Source organism: Bos taurus, chromosome 8 (genome assembly GCF_002263795.3).
Source record: "Bos taurus isolate L1 Dominette 01449 registration number 42190680 breed Hereford chromosome 8, ARS-UCD2.0, whole genome shotgun sequence".
In the NCBI taxonomy this organism is placed as follows: domain Eukaryota; kingdom Metazoa; phylum Chordata; class Mammalia; order Artiodactyla; family Bovidae; genus Bos; species Bos taurus.
The window spans coordinates 102926748-102953973 of NC_037335.1; the positions used below are offsets into that span (position 1 = coordinate 102926748).

The window sequence follows — 27226 nt, forward strand, 5'->3', positions numbered from 1 at the left end:
CCAGGGATTGAACTGAGTCCCCTGCATTGCAAGGTGGATTTTTAACCACTGGACCACTGGGGAAGTCCCAGGAAGAGTCTTTTAGAAAGGATCACATCACGGGAACTAAGAGCCCCTAAAGCTTATATTTTTAGACTTTAAAATAATGATGATGATGATGATAACGACAACGGTGGTAATGTGCATATTGTACTTCCTGTGTGCCCAGCACAGTTGTAAGTCCTTCACATGCCTCGATCCAGGCAGGCTCTAGTTCAAATCCCTGCTTTGCCACTCACTAGCTCTATGTCCCAGCATCTCCATTGTCCTACTGATTAATAAGGACACTGCTTCAGCTGAGGTGACCTTGGTGAGGGGCACACTGCCTGCACACCGGGACCCACCACGACTCACTGCCAACCTAAGGGTCACTTCCTTTCACTAACCCTCATAATGTGAATTCAAAGTTTCAACTCAGCCTATTTACCAGCTTCCTTTTTTAAAGCTATGCTATCAGCTTTCCTAAGATTTATTCATGGTTTAGTTTCAAATTTTCTATTCTCGACCTCTTAGGCAACTCTCTGGGTCTTGAAATCATTCAGCATCAATTTTATGACTTCCCAGTATAAACTGTCCAGCCCTCCATGACCCACAGAGGCCTCCGGCTGCATGTGACATTTTAAATGCTAACTTGGGGGTTCTTGTCTTAAAGGGAGGAGGAATTAAGTTCAAATTGTGGCTCTTTAGAAATACATAAAACATGAGCTGGGCTCTTAATGGACAAGTCACCTTCTCACAACCTCTGCCAGGCACGGTTGGGGCAAGCGATTGACTCCCCTCCTCTTTTCAAAATCAAGAGTAAATATTGGTTTACCCTTAACCAGTATGAGTGCAGGCCAATTCTTGTTGCAAGAAAACTGCAGTAGGTGCAAGATGGAGCCGTGGTGGGACCTGTGATCCTTGTATTGGAGCTTGTTGGGCAAAGGAGCACTCTGTAGGTGAGGTGGCCTTGGCTCTGGAAGAGTCCTTCAGCCAAAGGAAGAAAGCTAGAGGTGCGGAATTCCAGGAATCTGGAGTGCTCTTGCAGGCAGGGACATCCCCCTGTGTTCATGTGTACAGTATGGTGCTGATCACGCATTTTCTGAATGCTTTTGGTTTATCCAAAATTCATGATGGACCCAATCTGGTTCAGAAAGTTCTCCCAGAGAGGATCCTCTTGAGGACACAGGTGATCCAGCTGCTTATTTTTTAAAAATTTTTGGCCATGTGGCATGTGGGATTTCAGTCCCCCACCAGGGATAGAGCCAGGGCCCCCTGCACTGGAAGTGCAGAGTCTCAATCACTGGAAGGCCAGGGAAGTCCCTCATCTGACTGTTTAGAAACAAACACTGAAATTCTAGTTGGACTCCAGCTTGATATTAAAGCATAGACCTTGAGGCCAGGTTGCCTGGCTGTGCAAACTCGGGAAAACTATTTAACCTCTCTGTGTTATCTGTAAAAATGAGAATAGAAATAATAATACACCTCCTTTAGAGAACTGTTGTGAGGATCAAATGAATTAATTTATTTAACAAGAATTAAAAGAAATGCAACAGTATTTTAAAAATTAAGCCAAAGAGTAGCAAAATCTCATGCTAGGGACCCTCCCTTGAAGTGGCTTATGGCTACTGAATCTCAGTGACCGTGCTTATGCTTAGCTGTGTCTGGCTCTTTGTGACCCCATGGACTATAGCCTGCCAGGCTTCTCTGTGCATGAGATTTTTCAGGCAAGAATGCTGGAGTGAGTTGCCATTTCCTCCTCCAGGGAACTTTCCTGACCCAGGGATCGAACCTGTGTCTCCTGCATTGTGGGCAGATTCTTTACCTGCTGAGCTCTCGGGGAAGCCCTTCAACAGACTGGGGCCACATTGAATCAAATTCCCTTACCTACAAGAATTTTTGACTTTGGTGGAAAATCTTAAGACGCCTGCCTTCCCCTCTAAGCACCACGGAGAGCTTGATAGTCTTAATCATCACGGTATAATTCATGGGCAGAGAGTAAAATGCTCCAGTTCCTAAGATGCCCTGTCCACCTGCTCATAGACGCTGGAAACCCCACTCAGCGCCCCTGCCTCTCCTTCTAGGCTCGAAACACAAAGTATTCCCACGCCAGGCAAGGACCTTTTGCTATGAGCTCTCACACAGCCTTATTTTTCTGCTCTGTTACCCTCATCCCACTTGTATTCACTTCCTCATTTTTTGCCTTCCCTCTCAGGCTGTGTGGGGCAAATTTATATGTCGACCTGACTGGACTACAGGATGCCCAGACATTTGGTCAAAAGTTACTCTGGGTGTGTCTGTGAGGGTGTTTCTGGGTGAACGGAATATCTGAACTGGTAGTCAGGGAAGAGCTGTCTGTCCTCCCTAGTGGGGATGGGCCTCAGGCAGTCTGTGAAAGGACTGAACAGAACAGAAACTCTGACCCTTGTCCAGTGAGGGGTGCTCCTCCTGCCCAAATGCTTGAACTGGGACTTTTTTTCCCCCTTGCCTTTAGCTTTCAGGAAGGAACTTATACCACGGTCTCTGGCTTGCCTGTCTACAGATCTTGGACTTCTCAGTCTCCATAATCACATGAGCCCATTTCTATAATAAATCTCCTCACAGATCTACATATACAGATCTTCCTCGATCTGTCTCCATAAACCCATCGTAAGCTGAAAATATTTTAAGTCAAAAATGCATTTAATACACCTAACTTAGGTGGCGCTAGTGGTAAAGAACCAGCCTGCCAATTCAGGAGATGTAAGAGACTAAAGGGACCTAACACTCAAGCATGCAACTTACCAAACACCATAGTGTAGCCTGCTGCTAAGTCACTTCAGTCGTGTTCAACTCTGTGCGACCCCATAGATGGCAGCCCACCAGGCTCTGCTGTTCCTGGGATTCTCCAGGCAAGAACACTGGAGTGGGTTTCCATTTCCTTCTCCAGTGCATGAAAGTGATAAGTAAAAGTGAAGTCACTCAGTCTTGTCTGACTCTTTGCAACCCCATGGACTGCAGCCCACCAGGCTCCTCCGTCCATGGGATTTTCCAGGCAAGAGTACTGGAGTGGGGTGCCATTGCCTTCTCCAATAGCATAGCCTAGCCTGTCTTAAACATGCTCAGAACACCTAATCAATACACTGGTCAATACATTTGACCAATACAGCTGGTCAAACTCATCTAACACAAAGCCTATTTTATAATAATGCGTCTCATGTAACGTATTGAATACTGTGCTGAAAGTGAAAACCAGAATTCTTTCCTGCATCCAGACTGGCTGTAAGTGTGCGGGTTGTCTCGCCCATGGTCGAGTGACTGAAGCGGAGCTGTGACTGCCGCTGCCCTGCATCACGAGAGACGATCTTACTGCCGATCACCAGCCCAGGAAGAAATCAACATTCAGAATGCAAAGTACATTTTCTACTGAATGCATTTCGCTTTCGTACCATCAAAATATTTAACTCTCATAAGTTTGGGACTGTTTGTATGTATATATACTTCTGATTGGTTCTGTTTGTCTGGAGAAACCTGACTAATTCAGGCTGTAAGTTTAGTGAAAACAGCTTAAAAAAAAAAAAAAAACTCTCCGTGCCTCAGTTTCCCCATCCTTAGAGCCTAGTGCAGGGCTGGCGTTGAATCAGCATCTGTGGAAGGAAGGAATGCCTGAGTGAGAAGGGGCCCTTGTTGCAAAGCCACACCCCTGAACCCTCAGCTCTTCCAAAGCTCCGAGGGCAGCGTTCACAGGACCTGGAGGTTGGTAACTTTGACCTTTGGATCTTTTTTTTTGGCTTTTGCTTTTCTTTCAGCGTCCTTCTCTCTACCCTCTGGATCCCTGGGCTCCCAGGTCTTAAATCTACTCCCCAGTTGTGATCCATTCCACATGCTAATCCACAATGATATGTGAATTATAAGCATGCCTTCAATGGATGAAGAGTTCATGGTGGACATAAAGTATTTCCCCTGATGCTTGATGTGGTGGGAACTCGACTGTTATCTGTGATTACTGAGTGGCATGGGAATCCTGAGAACAAGGATTAGCTTCATTTTATAGAAGTGGCTATCCAGGGTCAGAGGCTTGGGTGGGGTGGATCTGGGATTCCAGCCACCATCTATGGGACTCTGAGTTCCAGGCTATTCCCAGAGCTTTCACGGCAATTGGGTCATTGCTCCCACATCTTTACTTCTTTCCCTAATAGAATTATACATCTTCACGCCTGCGTGGCTTTGCGGCAGGCTGAGGGCACTGCCCCATCCCTGACTTTGGGTTTGGCCATGTGCCTTGGTTTGGCCAATGGAATGTCAGCAGGTGGTGTCTGTGCAGAGATGAATGTGGATGGATGTGCTGATGTGGTCTGGCCTCTTCTGCTTCTCTGATCCATCATGAGAAGAAAACACTCCTAACAGCTGCTGATCCAAAAGTGAAAGAAGACAGTGAAGTCGCTCAGTCGTGTCCGACTCTTTATGACCCCATGGACTGTAGCCTACCAGGCTCCTCCATCCATGGAATTTTCCAGGCAAGAGTACTGGAGTGGGTTGCCATTTTCTTCTCCAGGGGATCTTCCCAACCCAGGGATGGAACCCAGGTCTCCCACATTGCAGGCAGACGCTTTACCATCTGAGCTACCAAGGAAGCCCTTTGGATCAGGGAACCTGATCAAAGAGCAGACTGATTCCAACCCAGTGCCTGCAGTAAGCCAGGCCAACCAGAAACCTGGAGTACAGCCACACCAGTCAGTCTATGCCATATGAACAAGAAAAGTGAATGCTTATTGTCATAAACAGCTGAGTTTTCGAGTGAGCTGTTACACAGCACTGGTACAGTAATTGCTGACTGATACACTTCCCTACATGAGTATCTTTAAAAATGGTTCAAGTGCAGGGGAAATGGAGATAACCCAATATTTGGGTCCCTGGAAAAAGTGTCAGGATGTTACTAGTCTCTAGTGAAATGGCCTTTTTGCTTTGGCATAAAGGAAACTTCCCAGCTTTCCCAAGTTGTCAGATCATATAAATATTTCTGGCTTATGAAATATGAGTGGAAATGGCAGGCGGCCCTTTCAGGCTATGGAAGAGCAGTTTCAATGCAAGTCATGGTTCTTTTGCCCTCTGCTGAAGGAATCGTGGTGGGTTCAGACTGACATGGGAACCACCAGATCAAAGCAGCCTGTATCGCTGAGTCACTTCCTGGGACCACAGAGGATTTTCACAAGCAGGAAATAAGCTGTGTAGTGTTAAGGCACAGAGATTTGGGGGTTGCCAGTTACTGCTTAACCCATCATCCTAACACACAGAGAGAGCACAGACTAGGGGGGCTACAGCTGCAACCTGCTGAGAACCCCAGTTCCAGTTCTCCCTGGTGAGTGAGCAAGTCCCTGTGGCCAGCCTGCTCCAAGACCCAGAACAGCCCCATCCCTCTTCTTCAGTTTGCTCAACAGCCACACGGGGGTCCACTGACCTGCTTAGGACCATGATATGGTGGCCCCCTGGCCTGCAGCTGACCCTCAGGTGATGTGAATGTATTCCGTGGGCACTCGCCCTGGCAGGGACGGAGCTAGTGCTGCAAGCAGGGGCTCTGGGTGTCGAGGGTGTGACTTCATTGGTTTTCATGAGGTCTCTTTATGCAGGGAGCTGGGGGACTGTGGGCTCACTGCAACACTTGACAAACCTGTAAATATGTGTTGGGAGTCATTCACTGCCCGGCCTTTGCATGAAATCTGCATTGCAAAGCCAAGTCCAAACAACAGGGCATTTTTGTGGCCGGGGTCTGGCGGGTACCACCTTGCCTGCCTTGGTTGGGGTGGGACAGTTGTCTCTGCCCTGCTGACTCTTGGGCAATGCTACAGACCGACAGAAAGGGTAAACTTGAGGGTGTTCTGTAAATTGTAGCATACCAGGGGCTGGATTCTCAGAAATGAACACAAGATAGATCCTGCTTTCTCACTGCTAGGAAGCTCATCAAAGAAAGAGATGACCCACCACCTAAGGCAGGAGAATGAACTTCGGGTGCAGAAGGATGGAGAACTGTCTGCAGGGGCATCAGGGAGGACTTCCTGCAGGAAGGGAAGTTGTAACGGATTCTGAGGGGCAGATCAAATACGGGGAGGAAGACTGGGGACAGTGTGAGATAACATGTGTGTGTACCGGTGTGCACAGGAAAGGCCAGGGAGGTGGTTGTCCCGGCCTCTGCTGCTGGGGTAACTGCAGGAGTTAAGAGCAGGGGCCCTGGGCAGACTAACGTGGGCTTAAGTCTTGGCACCATCATGACCTCTTGCTCTGTGACTTTGACAAGTCACTTCACTTCTCTCAAATCTGGTGGTGTTGTTGTTCAGTCGCTCACCCATGTCTGACTCTTTGCGACCCCATGGACTGCAGCATCCTAGGCTTCCCTGTCCACCATCTCCCAGAGCTTGCTCAAGCTCGTGTCCATTGAGTTGGTGATGCCGTCCATCTCATCCTCTATCATCCCCTTCTCCTCCTGCCTTCAATCTTTACCAGCATCAGGGTCTTTTCTAATGAGTCTGTCCTTCGCGTCAGGTGGCCAAAGTATTGGAGCTTCAGCTTCAGCATCAGTCCTTCTAATGAATAGTCAGGATTTCCTTTAGGAAGGACTGGTTAGATCACTTTGCACTCCAAGAGACTCTCAGGAGTCTTCTCCAGTATTACAGTTCAAAGCATCAGTTCTTAGATTCTTAGCCTTCGTTATGGTCTAACTCTCACATCCATACATGACTACTGGAAAAGCCACAGCTTTGATGATATGGACTTTTGTCAGCAAAGTAATATCTCTGCTTTTTAATAGACTGTCTAGGTTTGTCATAGCTTTTCTTCCAAGGAGCAAGCATCTTTTAATTTCATGGCTGCAGTCACCATCTGCAGTGATTTTGGAGCCCAATAAAATAGTCTGTCACTGTTTCCATTGTTTCCCCATTTATTTGCCACGAAGTGATGGGACCTGATGCTGTGATCTTTTTGAATGTTGCATATTAAGCCAGCTTTTTCACTCTCCTCTTTCACTTTCATCAAGAGGTTCTTTAGTTCTTCTTAGCTTTCTGCCATAAAGGTGGTGTCATCTGCATATCGAGGTTATTGATATTTCTCCTGGCAATCATTCCAGCTTGTGTTTCACCCAGCCTGGCATTTCTCATGGTCTACTCTGCATTTAAGTTAAATAAGCAGGGTGACAATATACAGCCTTGATGTACTCTTTTCCCAATTTTGGGGGGGGGGCAATAATACCTACCTTGGTTTTTCCAGTAGTCATGTATGGATGTGAGAGTTGGACTGTAAAGAAAGCTGAGCGCTGAAGAATTGATGCTTTTGAACTGTGGTGTTGGAGAAGACTCTTGATAGTTCCTTGGACTGCAAGGAGATCCAACCAGTCAATCCTAAAGAAAATCAGTCCTGAATATTCACTGGAAGGACTGATGTTGAAGCTGAAACTCTAATACTTTGGCCACCTGATGCAAACAGCTGACTCACTTGAAAAGACCCTGATGCTGGGAAGAAAGATTGAGGGTGGGAGGAGAAGGAGACGACAGAAGATGAGGTGGTTGGGTGACATCACCGACTCAATGGGCATGAATTTGAGTAAACTCCAGGAGTTGGTGATGAACAAGGAGGCCTGGCGTGCTGCAGTCCATGGGGTCACAGAGAGTCGGACATGACTGAGCAACTGAACTGAACTGAATACCTACCTTAAAGGATAAAACCATGTGCAGGGGGAAAGTCCTTAGTACTTTGTCATGTGGTTCAACCCAGCAAGGGTAGCTAATGGTAATGGCCTGGTCCAGGAGGCTTGCCTGACCCAGGGGAGAAGGACCTGGTCTCTCATTTGACAGTAGCCTTCTAGAGTAGCTGATAAACCCTATGTTGAGCCCCAGAAAGATCATGGCTTCTAGGATCAGAGATTTCTGTGTTTGGGTCTCAGCTCTGCTACTTCCCACCTGTGACATTGTTCTGAAACCTCTCAGAACCTGTGTTCTCTCATCTGTCAATGGGCTGTGTTAATATCGTGGCTGCAAGGACTAGATACCTCCATTTCATCTCAAGAAAAAGAGGTTTAATGTGAGGATATGCATGGACCTGGAGGGCAATGGAATTTGAAGAAGCTCCAGGAATGAGCCTCTCCGGCCTGCCATGTCACACATATCCAGCCTCTGGATGGGCCCTCCGTGGCCACGTGCCTGTCTGCACCAGGCACCACCAGTCAGTGGTGGTTCCGCACAAAAGAACACCTGTGTCTGTCCCCAGTAAGGAGGTGCAGAGGGGAAGCTTGGCGTTGGGCTTGGGGCAGCCTCTATGCAGGAGGAGGTAATCGCCCCCTCCACAAATGGTCTTGAGGATCCTGCAACTATTAGCTGTAAAAAATTGATCAGCCCAGAGGCTGACCGTGTAAGGGTTGGGGGGGTTTAAGCAATTCAGCCCCCAAGGACAGAATGAGCCCTGAACAGACCCGGTGTAACCGAGACACAAGATCAGCACTCCTGGCAGAAAGGACACATGGGACCTGCTGGAAGCAGAACCTGGGGGAGGAGGGGGGACAAAGGTGGATGGGAGGACAGGTGGCTGGAAGCAGTGCTCGTTTCTGGTGGCAGAGTGCCACCAGACCCAGTGATGAGAGGTCTGGATTTTAATCCCAGCTGTGCCAGAGACTTGCTGTGTGCACTTGGCTCTGTCACTTAACCTCTCTGTACCTCATAGTCCCCCAGGTTGTAAAGCAGATATAACGCTGCCTGCTTAACTCCTCCTCCCGCACCTCTCCTCCCCACCACGCCCCCCAGCCCACCATGGCTATTACTCAACATGTACCCTGAACTTTCATGTCACATTTCCCTGCCTGAAACCAGAAGGCTGGTAGGATCTTTCAGAAGAACAAGTTAGACATATTTACCGAGAGACTTAGAGGGGCTTCATTGGTGGCTCAGCGGTAAGAATCTGCCTGCTGATGCAGAAGACACGGGTTCAATTCCTGATCCTTGAATATCCCACATGTCTTGGAGCATCTAAGCCTGCGCAACTAAACCACAACTACTGAGCCTGCGCTCTTGAACCTGGGAGCTGCAATTACTGAGCCCCGCGCCCCCGAGAGCCCGTGCTCCACAACAGAAGAAGCCACTCATGAGAACCGTGCACCGCAACTCCATAGGGTCCTCTGCTTGCCACAACCAGAGAAAAGCCTGCGCAGCAACGAAGGCCAGCACAGCCAAAAATAAAACTGTTGCTGTTCAGTTGCTCAGCCATGTCTGACTCTTTGCGATCCCATGAACTGCAGCACACCAGGCTTCCCTGTCCTTCACCATCTTCTGGAGCTTCCTCAAACTCATGTCCATTGAGTTGGTGATGCCATCCAACCATCTCATCCTCTGTCATCCCCTTCTCCTCCTGCCTTCAGTCTTTCCCAGCATCAGGGTCTTTTTTAATGAGTCAGCTCTTCGCATTAGGTGGCCAAAGTATTGGAGCTTCAGCTTCAGCATCAGTCCTTCTAATGAATATTCATGATTGATTTCTTTTAGGATTGACTGGTTTGATCTCCTTTTAGTCCAAGGGACTCTCAAGAGTCTTCTCCAATATTACAGTTCAAAAGCATTAATTCTTTGATGTTCAGCCTTCGTTATGGTCCAATTCTTACATCCATATTTGACTACTGGAAAAACCATAGTTTTGACTACTTATTTATAAAAATAAAATAAATAAAATGATAACATTATATATATACATATATATATATATACACACACATATACATATGACTTGGAGAAGCAGGTGTGTATAGGGTGTAGATAAGGCTCCAGAGTTTGGAGTCAGATACCTCCACACTCAAAGCCCTCCTCTCATACTTACCTGTGGCCTGAACCAGTCACATCAGCTCTCTGACTACCAGTCATATTCCTCTCATAATGTTCTGCCAATGACTGCCTTGCAGAATTGTTGTGAAGTTTAAAAGACATAATACAGAGTACATGTCTGGCTTACAGTAAGCACTTAATAACTGTGGCTACTATTATTATTGTTGTTGTTGGTAATACAGCAAGGTGAAGGCCACTTGGACATCTTAACAACTGGTACCAAAACCCTCTTAGGGAGGGGACCGTGTTTGTTTGGGAAAATGCCCTGCGAGGTCCTGTCATGGAGGAGGACACCCTGTGGGTGTGAACTCAGCAGAAGACGAGGCAGCTGCTCTGTTGGAGGCTTGAGAAGGCATCTGTGGTTCTGATTCCGAGGTGAGGGGGCAAGGAGTGATGAGGGAGGGGACACAGATGGGGAGAGGTGCTGAGACAGTTCAGGGAAGGTGAGTGCAGCCCTCCGTGGGAGAGCCTGGACCCATGGTCCTGATGGGGAGGCCCCGTGCTCCACTTTTATATGCTCACCTGCCCTCCACACAGGTGCCTCCTCTGTCCCCAAACTTCCTGGACTTAGGAAACTCTACTGTGCCATGAGCAGAGAATCAGATAGAGATGGGGGTGGAACTCTGTGTGGGGACAGGGGACAGGCTTTTACAACCCTGATAAGTGGTGAAGATCAGCAGAGGCAGCATGGATGCCCCAGAACTCAGTAGAATCTTCACTTAGCTCTGGGCTTGCATGGCTCCTTCCTTCTACCTCTTTACAGGATGAAGCCAAATTTACCCTGAGAGTAAGGGGGATGCAGCTGAGAAGGGTTCTATTGGTGTATCTGTGTCAATGGCAGTAATACGTATATTATCGAATCACTGAATGGGCCAAGTCCAGAGCTAAGAACTCTTACATACGCATATGTTCTTCTGAATCCTCACAACCCCCCTCCAGGAAACCAAGTTCAGAGTTTAAGTGACTTGTCCAAGTCAGAGAGCTTGTCAGTGAAGGGAGCAGGCTTACGCGTTGGCAGAAGAATTCCAGAGCTGGCCCTTGTAGTCACTACAGTGCCTGGAGCTGGCTCTGTGAATGGACAGCCAATGCTCCAAAAATAGAAAGGCAGGGACAGACACAGGGCGTGACTTTGTACATGTCTATACAGGCACACCTTTGAAATGCTGCAGGTTTGTCTCCAGAACATTGCAATAAAGAGAATATGGCAGTAAAGCGAGGCATATGGATTAATTTTGGCTTCTCAGTACAAACAGAAGTTATGTTTACTCTATACTCTGGTCTAATAAGTGTGCAATAGCATTATATGTAAAGAAACACTGTACCTAACTTAATTTAAAAGTACTGCTGTGGAAAAATGGCACCAACAGATTTGCTTGACACAGAGTTGCCACAAACCTTCAATTTGTAAAAAATGCAAAATCTGCAAAGCACAATAAAGCAAACTGCAATGAAGCAAGGTATGCCTGTATACATTTTTTATATGACACCTGTCATTTCCATGGGCAGAGAGAAGACTGATATATGTAACTGAATAAAACTTTACAAATTCCATAAGACCAGAACACTTAATGCAAATTTGAAAGTCTGACAACAGAATAACCAAAATATTTGTAGTATATTTGGCAAAGAGCAAAAAGCCCTTGTAAATTAGTAAGAATGAAGATGAAAGGGTAAGGGATGTGAAAAGGCAGTCTGAAAAATATGTGGCCAATAAATGTACAAAAATACTCACCTTTTCTAGTAATAAAATACATTCAGGCTAAAATAACCTTTTCTTCTCCCACCAATAGTCCCAAATTAAACACACTCAGTATCAGTGGGGGTAGATGCAAAGGGGAGCTCCAGGCTGAGAGCAAATGACTGGTCCACCTGTTCTGGGGATAAATGAAAGACAATACATCAAAAGTCTTAGAGTCATACCTTCTCCTTTCAGCTGGCAATTCTACTACCTGATCTTTATCCCAGGAAGATAATCATGGAGGGAAGCAGATATCCAAAGACAAGAATATACATTGCAGTGTGTTTCTTTTTTTATGATGACAAAATAAGTGAAAACAACCTAAATCTCTAATAGTAGGTAATTGATAGTGTAAATTATAGGATATTTGCACAATGGGATAAATCCTTAACAGCCATTAAAGTCGAGAGTGTAAATGTAGTCTTAAGAGAACAAGGTAAGATATTTTAATTTTATTATTTAGATAAACAAAACATATAAGAAAATTGTGCTAAGTGTGACTCCATTTTGTAAAAACTCAAAAATCTATAAATTTGCAAAGGAAAAATCTAGAATATGTGTACTAAAACATCAATATGTCTTTCTGGGAAACGGGATTTCTGGTGATGTCAGGGTTTTTTATTTGCTACTTATGATTTGTTTTTTCTCTAAAATATCTCATTTGCCTCTAAAAACATATCTAGACCAACGAAAGTAATAAACAGATGATCTTGCAGGACATAGACACAGCAGAACTTATAGGGAAATTCACAACTTTAAACAACGCTATCATTAAAAAGAGAAAAACAACTTTAAGGACTAGAAAAAGGTGGGGGGAACAACCCAAAGGAAAATGGTAATAATAATAAAAAACAAAGATTGAAATTAAAGTAAATAAATCAGAGAATCAAAAAAAAATCTGTGGAATTAATAAATAAAACAATGAATTAGCTCTTTAAAAAGATGAAGTACAAACTTCTGGTAAATCTAATCAATGGAAAAAGGAGATGCAATTAAAATGGAAATGGGCATAACCATCCAAACAAAAGAGATCAGCCTAGGTAAGGAAGAGTCATGATAGTCAATGGGTCGTGTCCGACTCTGCGACCCCGTGGACTGTAGCCCCCTAGGCTCTTCTGTCCATGGAATTCTCCAGGCAAGAATACCAGAGTGTGTAGCCATTCTCTTCTGCAGGGGATCTTTCTGACCCAAGGATCAAACCTGGGTCTCCTGCATTGCCGGCAGATTCTTTAACATCTGAGCCATCAGGGAAGCCCTTAAATCATGCACAATTTCATACTCATATATTAAAAACATATTAATGAAAATGCCTCATTTTCTACAAATACATCGATGACCGTGGACATCCAAAGACGTACTTCACTTGTAGGACTAAAGTCAGGCACCAAGGAAGCTCAGGCAGAATGAACCAGCTTTCCTGTCCAGTTGTCCTGGGAGTCAGCTCTTGACAAAATAAAAATTAATCAAATAAATAAACAGAAAGAGAAACTTCTGCCAGAAGCTTGATCAAGCATGTCAAGATTAGTCTCAAAATATTATGAAAACGCATCAGGGTTGCTGGATGAGAGGACATCATTTGACAGAGGCTGCAATTTTCTTCCAAGGCACAAACCAGCTCAGCCATTTCTGGGGCGCTGGCTCCCCCCAGGGCCTCTTGGGTCATGTGTGGCCTCTTTTGCTCAATGAGGTTTAAGACCTGAGAGCATGCTTCTAGGCAAGGCTTGTATATCCAAGCACATTTAAGTTCTGGTGAAGTTCCAGCCTTTAACAGTGAGTCTTCTTCTCCTGGAAAGCCCCTGAGTTGAGGACCATTGATATTATGGGCTCCTTCATGCTTTACTGATCATGAACTTGACCCCCAAGAAGCACTGTGCCCTGAGTCTCCCAACACCTTTATGGATTAAAGTAAAACCTGAAGGGTGTGGGAGTTTCCGTGTACATTCTTTGCTCTGACATTTTCTAACTTAATCTGGGTCTTCTGTAAATATGAACAGATGTTCATAATCATAACTGCAGAGTAAGTCTTAAAGTATGTCTTTTTTTAACATCTATTTATAGGAAGCTGTTGTAGACACCAAAACCCAATGATGGTGATCAGATGTTACCTAAGCATGTAGACGGCTGCCCACCACACTGTATTTGCTGGGAGAGAAATGTTAATTTGTCAATAACCATTTTTACTGAACAAAGACTAGTTCCAAAATATAGAACCAGAAAGGAAATCAAAGGGAGAATTTGAGTTGGGGCCTCCGGATCTAAATCTTCCCTGAAAGTTCACCTCATTCCAAGCAACCTGAGGTAAGAATCTTGGGTCTTGTTCCCTCCTCCCATTTCAGCCCAGCCAGGAGCGCCGCGTGGATCCACAGGGTGTCAAACTGCTAGAGGCTGTGAAGATGGGGGTCTCTGCCTACAGGTGAGAGACAGAGACCCCCTGAACTCCTCACTGAATGAGTATAAATGACCATCTGGGGTGGGGATGGGGCTTCACTCGGGCCCTTTGCTAGGTTCCATGAGTCAGGGTTCTCCAGTAAAACAGAACCAATAGTGTGTATGCATGCATGCGTGTGTGATACAGATACAGAGAGATTGATTTTAAGGGATTGGCTCACAAGATGATGGAGGCTGCCATGTCCAAAATCTGCAGGGCAGGCTGATAACCTTTGAACTCTACTGGCTGCCTCAGATGAAGGATTGTGGGTGCTCAGGGAGGGCTCCCTGGGGGAGGTGGTGTGAACCAAAGGAAGTGACAGCTAAGAGGACTGAGCATCCACCTGATCGAGGCTCTGCATGTGGAGAAGGACGTGGATGGGCAGAGAGAACCGGGGACAGCATCATGGATGGTGTTTTGGCAGGAGCAAAGGTGGGGGTGGGAGGGTTAAGCATGCAATGGACCAGGTACAATGGGGACAGTGAGCCACCTACGTGCAAGGACTCGTGAGGACCGGGAGCCTGCTGGATGGCCGAGCTGCCATCCCCTGTCCCTCCATCCCTGCTTGTTCCTTTGCTCCAGGGGCTGGGATGTGTGAGTCCTCCTTCTTGGCTCCTCTAGCTTTGGCATCTGACACACTGACCCACATCACAGGCAACTGCATATTCCATTCCAGCTGCCTTGGCAGGGCCTGCTGGCTTCACGGCTGCCATCACCAAGTCTTTCACTTGGGCAAACAGACAGGAAACCACCCCAGCCAGAGCTCCATGCTCCCTGACCTACTGAGCCTGGCTGGCCTTCTCCACTGAAGTTTCCTCAGAGCCCAGACCCTGATCTGGAGGCCCTCCCCTGTCTCTGTGTCCAGCCCAAGTGAAGTGAAAATGAAAGTGAAAGTCACTCAGTTGTGTTTGACTCTTTGTGACCCCATGGACTATACAGCCCATGGGATTTTCCAGGCCAGGATACTGGAGTGGGTAGCCTATCCCTTAGTCCAAAGGATCTTCCAACCCAGGAATCGAACTGGGGTCTCCTGCATTGCAGGCAGATTCTTTACCAACTGAGCTACCAGGGAAGCCTAGCCCAAGGCAGAGGTAATGGTTCTGGACCCTTGCAGGCTGCCTTCACAGGTGTATCTGCCCATCCCCACCTCTGGAACTCTCATGGCTCCTGCCCTGGGGTCTGCAGACTGGGCACCGAGGTGGTGACCCCTGGAGAAGGTGGCTTATGGTGGGATGGGCAAGATTTAAAAAGGTGAAGGGAGGAAATTAAGGAAGAGAACAAAGGAAAGTGAGTGAGGTGTGTGTAGGGACCAGGAGTCAGCCACTCTTTTATTTAATCCACAGACTCTCTTGAGTAAGTACTGAGGCCAGGCTGTCCACAGGAGGGAAAGTACATGACCGGACTCTAAGGAGTGGCAAAATAAAACTGGGGCTTCCTTGAGGGACCACTCTCCCCTTGGTTGTTCCCCAGGCGCACGTCCACTCCTGAGTGTCCAACATGGACCTCATCATGCTTACCTCCTCTTTTGGGTTCCCTGTCCCCATGAATGTCACCACAGAAACCCAACTGCTGGAGCCAAAAATGTAGGCCCTATTCCTGACTTCTCTCTCCCTCACTCCTGGCATCCAGCGCTTTGGTCTGTCCTGCGGAGTTGCCCCTCTGAACAGCTCCACACGTGTCCACTGTTCTTGATTTCCCTTTGCACACGTGTCCTCTGAAAATACCGCTCATAAATGCCAAAAGACAGAAACAATGCTAGTGCCCAGCAGCAGATGAATGAATGAACACAATGTGTCAGATCCACACAACAGAATATTACTCATCCATGAAAAAGGAGAAAAGTGCTGGCATGTGCTTCAACATGGATGCGGCTTGAAAACACTATGCTAAGTGAACAAAGTCAGACGCCAAAGGTCACGTATTACATATTCCGTAAACGTGAAATATTGAGACAAAAGCGTATAAGTGGTTGCCAAGGGCAGGGGAAAGGGGAGGATGAGAAGTGACTGCTTAATGGGTACAGGGTTTCCCTGTGGGGTGATGAAACGTTTTGAAACTAAATGGAGGTGAAGCTTGTACTATACTGTGAATGTGATTAGCGACCTGCACACTGTAAAATGAAGGGGCTCCCCTGGCAGTCCAGTGGTTGAGACTTCGCCTGCCAATGCCGGGGGTGCGGGTTCAATCCCTGGTGGGGAAGGTAAGGTCCCAAATGCCTCGAGGCCACAAAAACAGAATATAAAGCAGAAGCAATATTGTATGTAACAAATTCAATAACAACTTTAAAGGAAATGGTCCACATTAAAAAAATCTTTTTAAAAGGTGGTGAGTTTTATGTTATGTGAATTTTACCTCAGTCAAAACAGGCAGGAAGTAGGGTGGGTCAGCCTGTGGTGTCTGGCGATCTCCGTCTTCCCATACTGCCTCTCACGCAGACAGGATCCTTCCAGCCCAGGTCTTTCCCACAGAGCCACCATCATCTCGTCATCTTTGTCCCTTGCAGCCTTTTTCTGTGTGTGCGTGGCAGGGCAGGGGTGAGGGGATCGTCTCACATTCTGAATCCTCCATTTCTCCAGGTCTGCTCATCAGAATTTGGCCGGAACTCTTGCCCTAGGTACCAATTACTTCTGCCAGAGGTGTGTGAATATTTATGATTGCTCATATGCTTCCTGTTTACCATGTCAGCAGCACTGTTAGCGTTCGTGCTGATAATAAAAACTCAATTTATAGTAAAAACAAGCATTTTGTGGTGGAATTGGGTTTTAAGGATCCTATAAAGGCTTTGTGGAAGATTTATTTGAGCCTTGTAAATGTCTTGCCCCAGGGTGAGACTTCAGAGCCTTCAAACAGTTCATTTTGAAGGATTTGGTTATTAGAAAACTTTTATAGTGTCTTTAATTTAATGGGAGAAGAATAACAAACTGAAAGGCTTCCAACAATAATGGATTCCTGATAACTGGAAGGTCTTCCTATCCTCAATAGGCTCAGTGGTGGGAGACCTGGGTAGCTAGGAGCTGGGAGACCTGGGTGCTAGCTTATTCAAAGGCTAAGTAATTGTAGATAAGCCTCTTCTCCTCTCTGGGCCTCACTTTTCTCTTCTGAACTGTCTGGGGATTGAAATTTTATGTAATGAGAACTTTTGATCCCATAACACTTGTGCCTGCATGCTCAGTCGTGTTCGACTCTTTGCAACCCCATGGACTGTCGCCCACCAGGCTCCTCTGTCCATGAAAGTTTTCAGGCAAGAGTACTAAAGTGGGTTGCCATTTCCCCCTCCAGGGGATCTTCCAGACCCAGGGATCGAGCCGGAGTCTCCTGCATTGGCAGGCAGATTCTTTACTACTGCACCACTTGGGAAGCCCTTTGATCCCATAATCCCATTCTAAGGAAGTTTTCCTGAGAGGGGAAAAATTCAACCAGGGCAGAAAGTTACATGACTAAAATTGTTCAACACAGTACCGTCTATACAGACAAGAAAGCAGAAGTTAAAAAAAAACAAACCCAGAAATGGAAGTAGCTAATTGAATTATGGAACAATTTATGAGAGAATAATAAACTGACAATAAAAAATAGTAATTGCCATATATAAGTCCCCTCCCTAAACCCCAACACAACACCATCAAGACTGGGATGATGCTCATTAAAAAGAAACAATGGTTATTGGCAGATGATGGGAGTATGGTTGATTTTTTTTTCTTCATACTTTTTGTGTATTTTTCAAATTATCTGTCACAAACACGTATTACTTTTATAATCAGAAAAAAACAAATGTCATTGAGACATTTTTCATAATTTCATAAAGAATATGTGACAAAGAAGAAAATGCTTTAGTTATAATGTGAAATGAGAAGGAAATAGAACATGAATGAATATTCAGATTGCAACTGAGTTGAAATGGTAACAGGTCAAATCCCTGAAAACCACGTTGCCTAATTATCAATTCATCTAATAACCAATTCTCTGAAAATTCACCCATATGCCTGTAGGTGTTTTTATATCTATTCAATTATCATATTCTTTTTCATTTTATCATCTTTTGACATGTTAAGTATTTGTTATCTAATTGTCTAAGGGTACTTCTGGTAATTTCATTTCTAAGAGTTATTTTAAACATTTGAACCATCCCTTGATTATGGGATTGTTTTTATCCTTGTGTGTGTAATTTGTTCCTTAATCTACTTTTGAATAATTTAAGGACTTGTTAGGATGTTTGTTAAAAATCCTTTCTTCAAAATTTAATATTTCAAATGCACTTTTCAATGGTACCCAAGGCACTAAGTACAATCAATTATAAAGCTTCCTTTTGACTTGATCCTTCACTAGAATCCCATCACCAAGGTTGTGGATCAAGAAAGATATGAATGTCTTAAAAGATAGAAATATCACTTATGAAATGCTGACGATTTAATCAGTGTAAACTGTCAAAAAGATGGAAAGGAAGAATAAGATATCCAAATGGATTTAACAGCATCAAAAGGTGGGTGAATTCCTCTTAGGGAATGGCTGTAAATAAATACATAGAACCCAAGGGAAATTGAAACAATAATACTGTGGTAAAGTGATGAAATTTTGGTGTTTTTATTGAAAATTCCTAAACCTGTTCAACTAAGTACCATCTACAAAGGCAAAAAAGTGAAAGCTAAAATAAAAAAATAGTAATTTCCGTGTATAGATCCCTACCCCCACCCCAAGCCAGTTATCACCAAGGCTGGAATCATGTGGATTAAAACCAAACAATGATTTTTCTTCTCTCCCTCCCTCTCTGAGAGAAAGCATCTCAGTATCTTATTCTAATTTTTCTCTCAGCAATATGATTTCATTGAAAAAACACTGATGATTGGAACTTATGGCAAGTTTTGTGTTCACTTGTCATTTCTTGTGTGAAAGGAGAGGTCCATTGTTATTCATTGTCTCTGTTACGTGGACATTCTTGTACTGCTGAGCCAGATGATGGATACAGGTAATGTGACTTTTAGAAGGGCCGCAATAAAGCTGAATTGCCTTGCATAAGAAAGGGAAAGGGGTTAAGGGTACAGCAGCTGGGGGGCTAGAGTCCAATGCTGGGAAGACTGAGAGGGAAGGAAAGAGTCCAGGAAGGAAGCAGGCCTTCCTAGTTGATCATGATGCTGGAGAAGGCATTGAGGAGGGTCTGTGGGATTTGTTAAGCTGTTAGCAGCAGAGTGCACAGCAGGCTCTGTCGCTCTTTCTCCTACCACGACATCAGCAACGTCCGTTTGTCTCACAAATCCTCTGGGGTGAGTGGAATTTCTCATGATAAACCTTGAACTTTGGGGTTTCACCTCAAGATTGGCCCAGTGCAAAAATCAGGGCTTTCCATAAAGAAAGCCTAGGTGTGTATTGTGTGTGTGCTCAGTTGCTCAGTTCTGTTACGTCTATTTGAACACCTGTGTGTGAATATACCAAAAAAGGAGAAATGAGGGAAGAAATGGGGGAGAAAGAGAGAAAAGAAAGATTTTTATAAGAAAAGCTTTATACAGTCCATGCTAGTTTAAAATTGAAAGTATTCCATTTAATTATACTTGAATTTAACCACAGAAAAAGAAATGGGATGGAATTTATCAGATAAACATTTCTTCAAAAATGACGAGATTTATTGCTAAAGATTCCTCTAAAGAGATTAAAGCTATGAAAAACTTTAAGTGGTCAGAACCTTTGTTATTTTCTTTTAATTAAATCAGATAGTCTTCGGCTATTAATTTGTTTATTTGATCCCTGGTTTTTGGAATTACATTTATTTATTTTTTTCTTTCTTGCCTTTGTTCTGTAAAGTTTTCTACATATTGTTCCCCATTTTGCTCCTGCTGATTAGGAAGCATAGATTTTATTTATATTCCTTTAGTGGCAACTTTTTTAGGCTCCAAAATCACTGCAGATGGTGACTGCAGCCATGAAATTAAAAGACGCTTACTCCTTGGAAGGAAAGTTATGACCAACCTAGATAGCATATTCAAAAGCAGAGACATTATTTTGCCAACAAAGGTCCGTCTAGTCAAGGCTATGGTTTTTCCTGTGGTCATGTATGGATGTGAGAGTTGGACTGTGAAGAAGGCTGAACGCCAAAGAATTGATGCTTTTGAACTGTGGTGTTGGAGAAGACTCTTGAGAGTCCCTTGGACTGCAAGGAGATCCAACCAGTCCATTCTGAAGGAGATCAGCCCTGGCTGTTCTTTGGAAGGAATGATGCTAAAGCTGAAACTCCAGTACTTTGGCCACCTCATGCGAAGAATTGACTCATTGGTAAAGACTCTGCTGCTGGGAGGGATTCGGGGCAGGAGGAGAAGGGGACGACAGAGGATGAGATGGCTGGATGGCATCACTGACTCGATGGACGTGAGTCTGAGTGAACTCCGGGAGTTGGTGATGGACAGGGAGGCCTGGCGTGCTGCGATTCATGGGGTTGCAAAGAGTCGGACACGACTGAGTGACTGAACTGAACTGAAGTGGCAACATTTAAAAACTTAATGTGTGTATTTAATATCTGATTTCTCTAATACAATCTGAAATTATTCAGTATCTCTACTCATCTTTTGAGAAAGTCAGGATGTTTGCACACTTTTTCACATTGTCAGTCTCATTATTACAGTCTAGGTCCTTATTTTCACTTCTCTGTTTAAATACAAGACATGATGTGATGATTATTATATAGTCAATAATTAAATTTACTAACCTATTTTACCTGTTTCTATATTCATCATTTTCTTTGAATTCTCCTCTTTGATTGCAGACTTCTTCCTGATGCAAAAGTCAATGGCACCCCACTCCAGTACTCTTGCCTGGAGAATCCCATGGATGGAGGAGCCTGGTGGGCTACAGTCCATGGGGTCTCGAAGAGTCGGACACGGCTGAGTGACTTCACTTTCACTTTTGACTTTCATGCATTGGAGAAGGAAATGGCAACCCACTCCAGTGTTCTTGCCTGGAGAATCCCAGGGATGGCGGAGCCTGTGGTGGGCTGCCATCTACGGGGTCGCACAGAGTCGGACACGACTGAAGCGACTTAGCAGCAGTAAACAGTCCATCTGGGGGAAACATTTGTATTTTACCCTGCTTATGGAATGATATTTTAGCTGAGTATAGAAATCTAGGGGTTGGTAGTTATTTTCCTCAATGCTGTGTGAGCTTTGAGCTAAGTCAAATAAAGGCAGTCTTTTAAGTGGAATCTTTTGAGCAACCACTAGACAGGTTAAATGATGACAGTCCTCTGAGATCTGAAGAATCTTCAACCCTGTTCTTCTGCCCTGGTGGCTGTCAGGCTGCTGGTGTTTACTATGACCATAGGCTGTTGATTTTCATGGTTACTGTGGAGCTGCAGAGTGTGAGATGGGACTAGGGCAAATTAAAGTGCCACAGCACTTGCTCTTCTTAGCAAGAGTAAGATGTTTCTCTTGGAGAAATGATCCTCAGAGTGCTGCAAGCCTTTAATTAACTTTCAGACTTCTGAAAAAGTTGATTTCGAAAATGTTCATTAGTTTTCTCTTTGCTTTTATGGAAAAGAAAACTTTTGGAAGCCATTACTCTGCCATTTTTAACTGATATCACTTTTTCATGCATTTTAAAAAATTTTGATTTCCAGGTTGATCTTGAATAAATCACTTTCTCTCTCCTAGCACTCCTCCCTGCCTAATAGTTGTGTGGCTGTCTCCATCTTACCTCTTGAGACCCTTAGTTCAGAACCAGCTCTTTACATCAGCAGCCTGGGGCTCTAACCCAGCAATAAATATTTCAGATGTTTCCACCGAGTCAGCAGCTTGACTGAGGGAGGTCCTGGTTGTAAGCCTCTGTTTTCCCCTGCTTTTCTGAGCTTGCCATTTCATGTGAAATGTAACCCTTGGAAGCTGACACATACTTTTTCAGCTTCCTTTCAAGAGTAGAAAGTACCCCTCCAAACTTCTGATGTGGAGCAAAGAGCCTGGCTCTGGTGCCCCGCCTCATGTTGGAGGCAGTTACTTTCTCTTATATCCTAGGATCCAAATTATGCCCTATCCCCCAGTTTGTTTCCCAGCCGTGAGCCCTGGATGCTCACTGTGACATATTTCTCTTCCTGCTTTTCATTTCTAGTCCACGAAGATGTCACTCTTGATTTTGAACAGGGTTATGTCTCCACATTTTCTCTCTTGTTGTTGTTCAGTCACTAAGTCATGTCCGTCTCTGCGACCCCATGGACTGCAGCACACCAGGTTTCCCTTTCACTATCTCCTGGAGTTTGCTCAAACTCACGTCCATTGAGTTGGTGATGCTATCTAACCATCTGATCTTCTGTCATCCCCTTCTCCTCCTGCCTTCAATCTTTCCCAGCATCAGGGTCTGATGAGTTCGCTCTTCACATCAGGTGGCCAAAGTACTGGAGCTTCAGCTTCAGCATCAGTCCTTTCAAGGAATATTCAGGATTGATTTCCCTTAGGATTTCCTTTAGGATTCTCTCTTATATTTTACTTATCACCCCACTCCAGTACTCTTGCCTGGAAATCCCATGGACAGAGGAGCCTGGTGGGCTACAGTCCATGGGGCCGCTAAGAGTTGGACACGACTGAGCGACTTAACTTTCACTTTTCACTTTCATGCATTGGAGAAGGAAATGGCAACCCACTCCAGTGTTCTTGCCTGGAGAATCCCAGGGACATGACTGATGTGACTTAGCAGCATTGTTGCTCTGTGTCTGGAGCAAGAGAATTGGAGGTTGTTGGATAGATAAGGCATAAGTGAACAATGTCATCTTGACTCAACAGTGTGTAAGAGCTGCCATCATTTACAATTTTAAACTATTTTCAATTTGAGAGAGTACCTATTGACCCTCTGCCTTGATATACAAGGAGATTAGCCTAAAATGATTAAAAAAATAAATGACAATACATACCACTGGTGTGCCTGAACACTGCCGGCAGTACTCATGAGTCTGTTTCTCTGGCAAAACTACTGCTGCTGCTTTCAAAAACCAACATGCCAAGCATATATCTTGATTTTGCTTTCTAGGAAAACACAGAAATAAGGCACCAATCATCGTAACAAGGACTTTTTCCTTTTCTTTTGTCAGGCATGTTTTATGAGCGTGAAGAAGTGGCTCTGTGGAGGATAGCAATAATTCCCAGAAAAACTATGATTCCATCCAATTATATTTGTAAGCATATGTACAAAACTGGATGAAAAAACTATAATATCCGATTGGGTAAAACTCCACTAACTAGAAGTTTAAGGAATGTATTAGCCTGACCCAATTCGACTAAATTTTAGCCCATGTCTACAAGGTGCAATTTGTAATCCTAGGCATTGCGTGGATTACAGAAGTGAATGAATACCATTCTTGTACTCCAGGAGAGGGAGAGGAGAACTTAACTTAAGGGCATGCACTGTGATCTATGCGTATAACTCTCACTCAAGTTATTTCTGAGTTCAAGCCCAAGGATCAGATGCTGCTGATGACCCCTGAATATTTAAGAAAAACTTCACCATATTGTCTAAGGCCCAATGGTGCAGAAACCATTGATGGCTTTATTTGAAATTTCCCCATTGGTTTTATGGATCAACTCAATGTTCCAGACATGGAAATATTAATAAGCAATTGATTAGGCACATTCTAAAGGGTACAGAAATTCAGTTATTTTAATGGTGCTATCTAGAGAGGCTGCAGGCAGAGTTCCAGGGAAACCTGTATGGTTTGGGCCCTGCCAGCCTCTTTTTGTCTCTCCCCACTCTTTCTCCACCTCAAACTTAACCCCAGACATACCCAGTTACTTTCAGGGGTTCCTCTAGCTTTCATTCGTGTATCTACAGTGTTCTCTCTACCTGGAAATGTATCCTTGCCCTTTCCTCTTCCAGGAAGAGCCTTCCCTCACAGAACAACGAAAAGCGCCAGTGTTGACTGAAGCCATTCTGGTGGCACATGAAGAGACCAAACAGCAATAGTTTACATAATGGTTAATAAGTGAAAGCGGAAGTCGCTCAGTTCGACCCCATGGACTGTCCGTGGAATTCTCCAGGCCAGAATACTGGAGTGGGTAGCCTTTCCCTTCTCCAGAATGGTTAATAAGGGGCTCTGCTTTACAAAGTTGCCTGTGGTATTGATTCCTCCTAGATTGTTCTGCAGCCTGAGGACACATCTTTTGTCCCCATGACACAAGATGACTCATTGTTGGTCACTGTTACATGAGGAAAGGCTCCCAGGAAGACGGGCAGGGATGAGGCCCCCTACATGGAAAGGACTAGGGAAGGAAGTGGCCACCCACTCCAGTATTCTTGCGTGCAGAATACCATGGACAGAGGAGCCTGGCGGGCTAATGTTCATGGGGTCACAAAGAGTCGGACACGACTGAGTGACTAAGCACACATGGATAGGAAGATGGGCAGCTTGGGCAGATCTCCCTGTTTTAAGGGCCTGAGCTAGAAGTTGCACCCCTGACTTTCATTTACATCCCCTTAGCCAGAACTGAGTGACATAGTCATACTGAGCTGCAAGGGAGGCAGGGAAGTGTCATCCTCATTCAGGGAAGTCTCTATTATCATGAGAGAGAAAGAGAGGACTGATATTGGGGAATGACTGGCTGTGGATGAAGGCTGTGAGAACAGAAAGACCCTGGTGGATGAAGATGGAAGCTTGACTACTCCAGTGAGAGAGAAGGTTACATCAAAGATGGACAAAAGGCAAGAAATGTTGAAAAAGTAGGAGCCAGGTCACATTGAACTGGAAAGTGTTCCTATATCCATATTTTACTCATGTAAATCTTCCCATCCAGAGTGTCCTAATATTTCTTTCCTCACCTCTGGCGGCCCAATTTATGCTTGTTCACCCCATAGAAGCCTCTACTTGCAGCCTGAATCTCAGATGTATATGGAGACCCTCCTCTCTGGTCTACTAACTGAGCTAAAATGACTTTAGTAATCTTTTATGGATGCCTATGATAGACAGATGCTTTACACATATATTTCATTTTTTTCCCACAATTCCCTTAGTGGAGTTTTAGGGGTTCAACAAGAAACATTTCCCTCTTTCCCTTCCAAAATGAGGGCCAATTGAGAAACAAGATTCAGGAGAAAGGCCAATGGAGACCAATGTTAGGTTTTTACTGATAAACAGGAGAATGTGTCTTTATCTTCACACCTCTGATCAAAGAACTTGCCAAAAATCTTCCCTGCATCCCCACCCCCCTTTTTAGTTTAAAGTTGGAACAGCTTACCTCGTGGTAGGTTTGGGCTTCAGAGTCACCTATTTACTCAGCACTTCTGCCTTGCACTGGTGTGGAGCAGGGAGACAATAAAAGAAACGGCCTCTGTCATGCAGGCTTTTTAATAAATTAGCTCCACCCACTGAGAACCTAGCCCAAAGGCTGTTACTCCATAATCATTAACTCCTTCCTCCCCTGGAGAGGATGGGGCGTGGCAAAAATATCACTCCCTTGGCATTCTGTCCATGTGGAAACACGGTGGGAGGAACAAAGCATCTGTCGTAACAATTCCTAATAGAAAAGTTGTTTTGTCCACATTACAGACCAGGATGCCAGTGCTGTGAGAAATCCCACAACTTGCTAGGGCCCACCATCTGTCAGACGGCAGAGTATTTTGGAACCAAGTCTAGTTCCAGGCTCGGACTTTTGGTCACTAGCTTCAGCAGCTTGTAAGGTCTTTGAGGGAAACATTACAGTAAGTATCTCCACATTTCCAGCAGCGCCTAACAAAGTATTTATTAAAAGACTCATGGCAGGGTTTAGTGTAAAGGCCTGGGGGTTTTGGCCCAGTTTGTTGCTTCTTTGTCTCATGTTCAGCCAAGTTTCTTGACCAGGACAATTCCCCAGGAGCAGGAACCAGCAATGCTGCCTGGGGACCTTTTAGGCTCTGGTTGTTCCTTTGTTGCGTTTATAGTTTGAAGCACTTTGTGGTACTTTTTCGAAATCCACTTTCTCCCTTAAGTCTCCTACTACCCTGAGAAAGGAAAGATAGAGTGGGGAAGAGATTCGCCTAAGGGCAGAAAAGGATTAAGGACCACATGGAGTTCAGGCTTGTGGTATAGTTGGTAACCCTTCAAACAAATGTCCTTAAATATTTGGCTAACATCTATTTCAATAGGGGAAGAGAGACTTGCTTTATATTAATAGAAATTGTAAAGAAAAAGAAACTTACTTATTTGTAAGTGGTGTCAACATTCTGAAAAATACCAGCCAAACATTCCAAATATTCTCCACTTCTGTGTGGCTATTTTACTTTCCTCAGGTTTTCTTTTGCGATTTGCTAAACTGTAAAACTTTTTGGTAGGTATATTAGAGGGTTTTATATTTAGATAATTAAATGAACTGTTTGCTTCCTGAAAAAGCCCAACTATGTGGAAAAGACTTTCACAGAATTGTAGGCCACTGTGACCCGTCCACTGAAGACAGGACTGTGCTTAGGAGGGACATTTTATTTTTATTTTCCACTGGAGGGCGCTGTCTGCTTTGGTGGAACCATGTTTCATTTCACCAATTGATTCCAGTGATCCTTTAACTTCCCTCATGGATTCCTGCCCTGGGCAGTTGCCCAGTCCTTAATCTGATTTTTTCCAAAATCCCACGGGGCAGCAATGTCAGGGTTTAGATGAGACCCCAGTCTATCCTACTGGGATTTCTCATGGCCTGATAAAAATGCCAAGACTCACCCTTTATATATCTACGACATGCCCCCATGCTATCTGGGATTTAGTTTTCATGATTTTACATCCTCTGACTTTGAAAAACCATAAACTAGGCACCTCTCACTTGCTTCCTGGGTCATAACTTCTAACTTCTGGCTCGGCCGCATGATTCCCCAAGTTGTTGGCATGTGGCTTTAGAGTACAGTTTCTCCAGCTCCAGAAACCAGCTATGGTTTCTCCTAATGTACAAACGAATCACCTGGGCATCTCGTGAAAACACAGAATCTAATTCTGCAGGTTTGGGGAATGGAGCCTAAGGTTCTATATTTGTAACAAGCTGTAAGCAATGTCTTTGTTGACATTTCACATTTCAAATGGCGGGACTTTATCTGCTTGTCCCACCCAGGAGTTTCCCCACTCTGTTTTGCATACGGGGGTATAGTCAGAGAAACACAAGATGGAAGTTGGTCGACGTCTCTTTCGACCTTTGCCTCTTACTTAGTTTTTATAAGTGTGTCTGCAGGGCCCTTGCCCTGCCTGTGTTGCGTCTCTTCTCTTTGTTTTTCCCTGGGTGGATGACTCTGGGGCAGTGTGCTGAT

General features: G+C 44.7%; 1 long non-coding RNA gene across 2 annotated transcripts; it reads right to left on the reverse strand.

Moving 5' to 3' along the window:
* Window positions 1-3412: 3412 nt before the first annotated feature.
* Window positions 3413-25556, reverse strand: LOC101907033 (uncharacterized). Of its 2 annotated transcripts, XR_009495689.1 has the most exons (5): window positions 25201-25556; window positions 22887-22998; window positions 16364-19416; window positions 12942-13026; window positions 3413-11714 (listed from the first exon to the last, which is right to left on the reverse strand). It is a non-coding gene; the product is annotated as an uncharacterized lncRNA (long non-coding RNA). The 2 variants fall into 2 exon arrangements; XR_003036124.2 differs by lacking the exon at window positions 12942-13026 and having other exon boundaries at window positions 3413-11719.
* Window positions 25557-27226: the final 1670 nt, after the last annotated feature.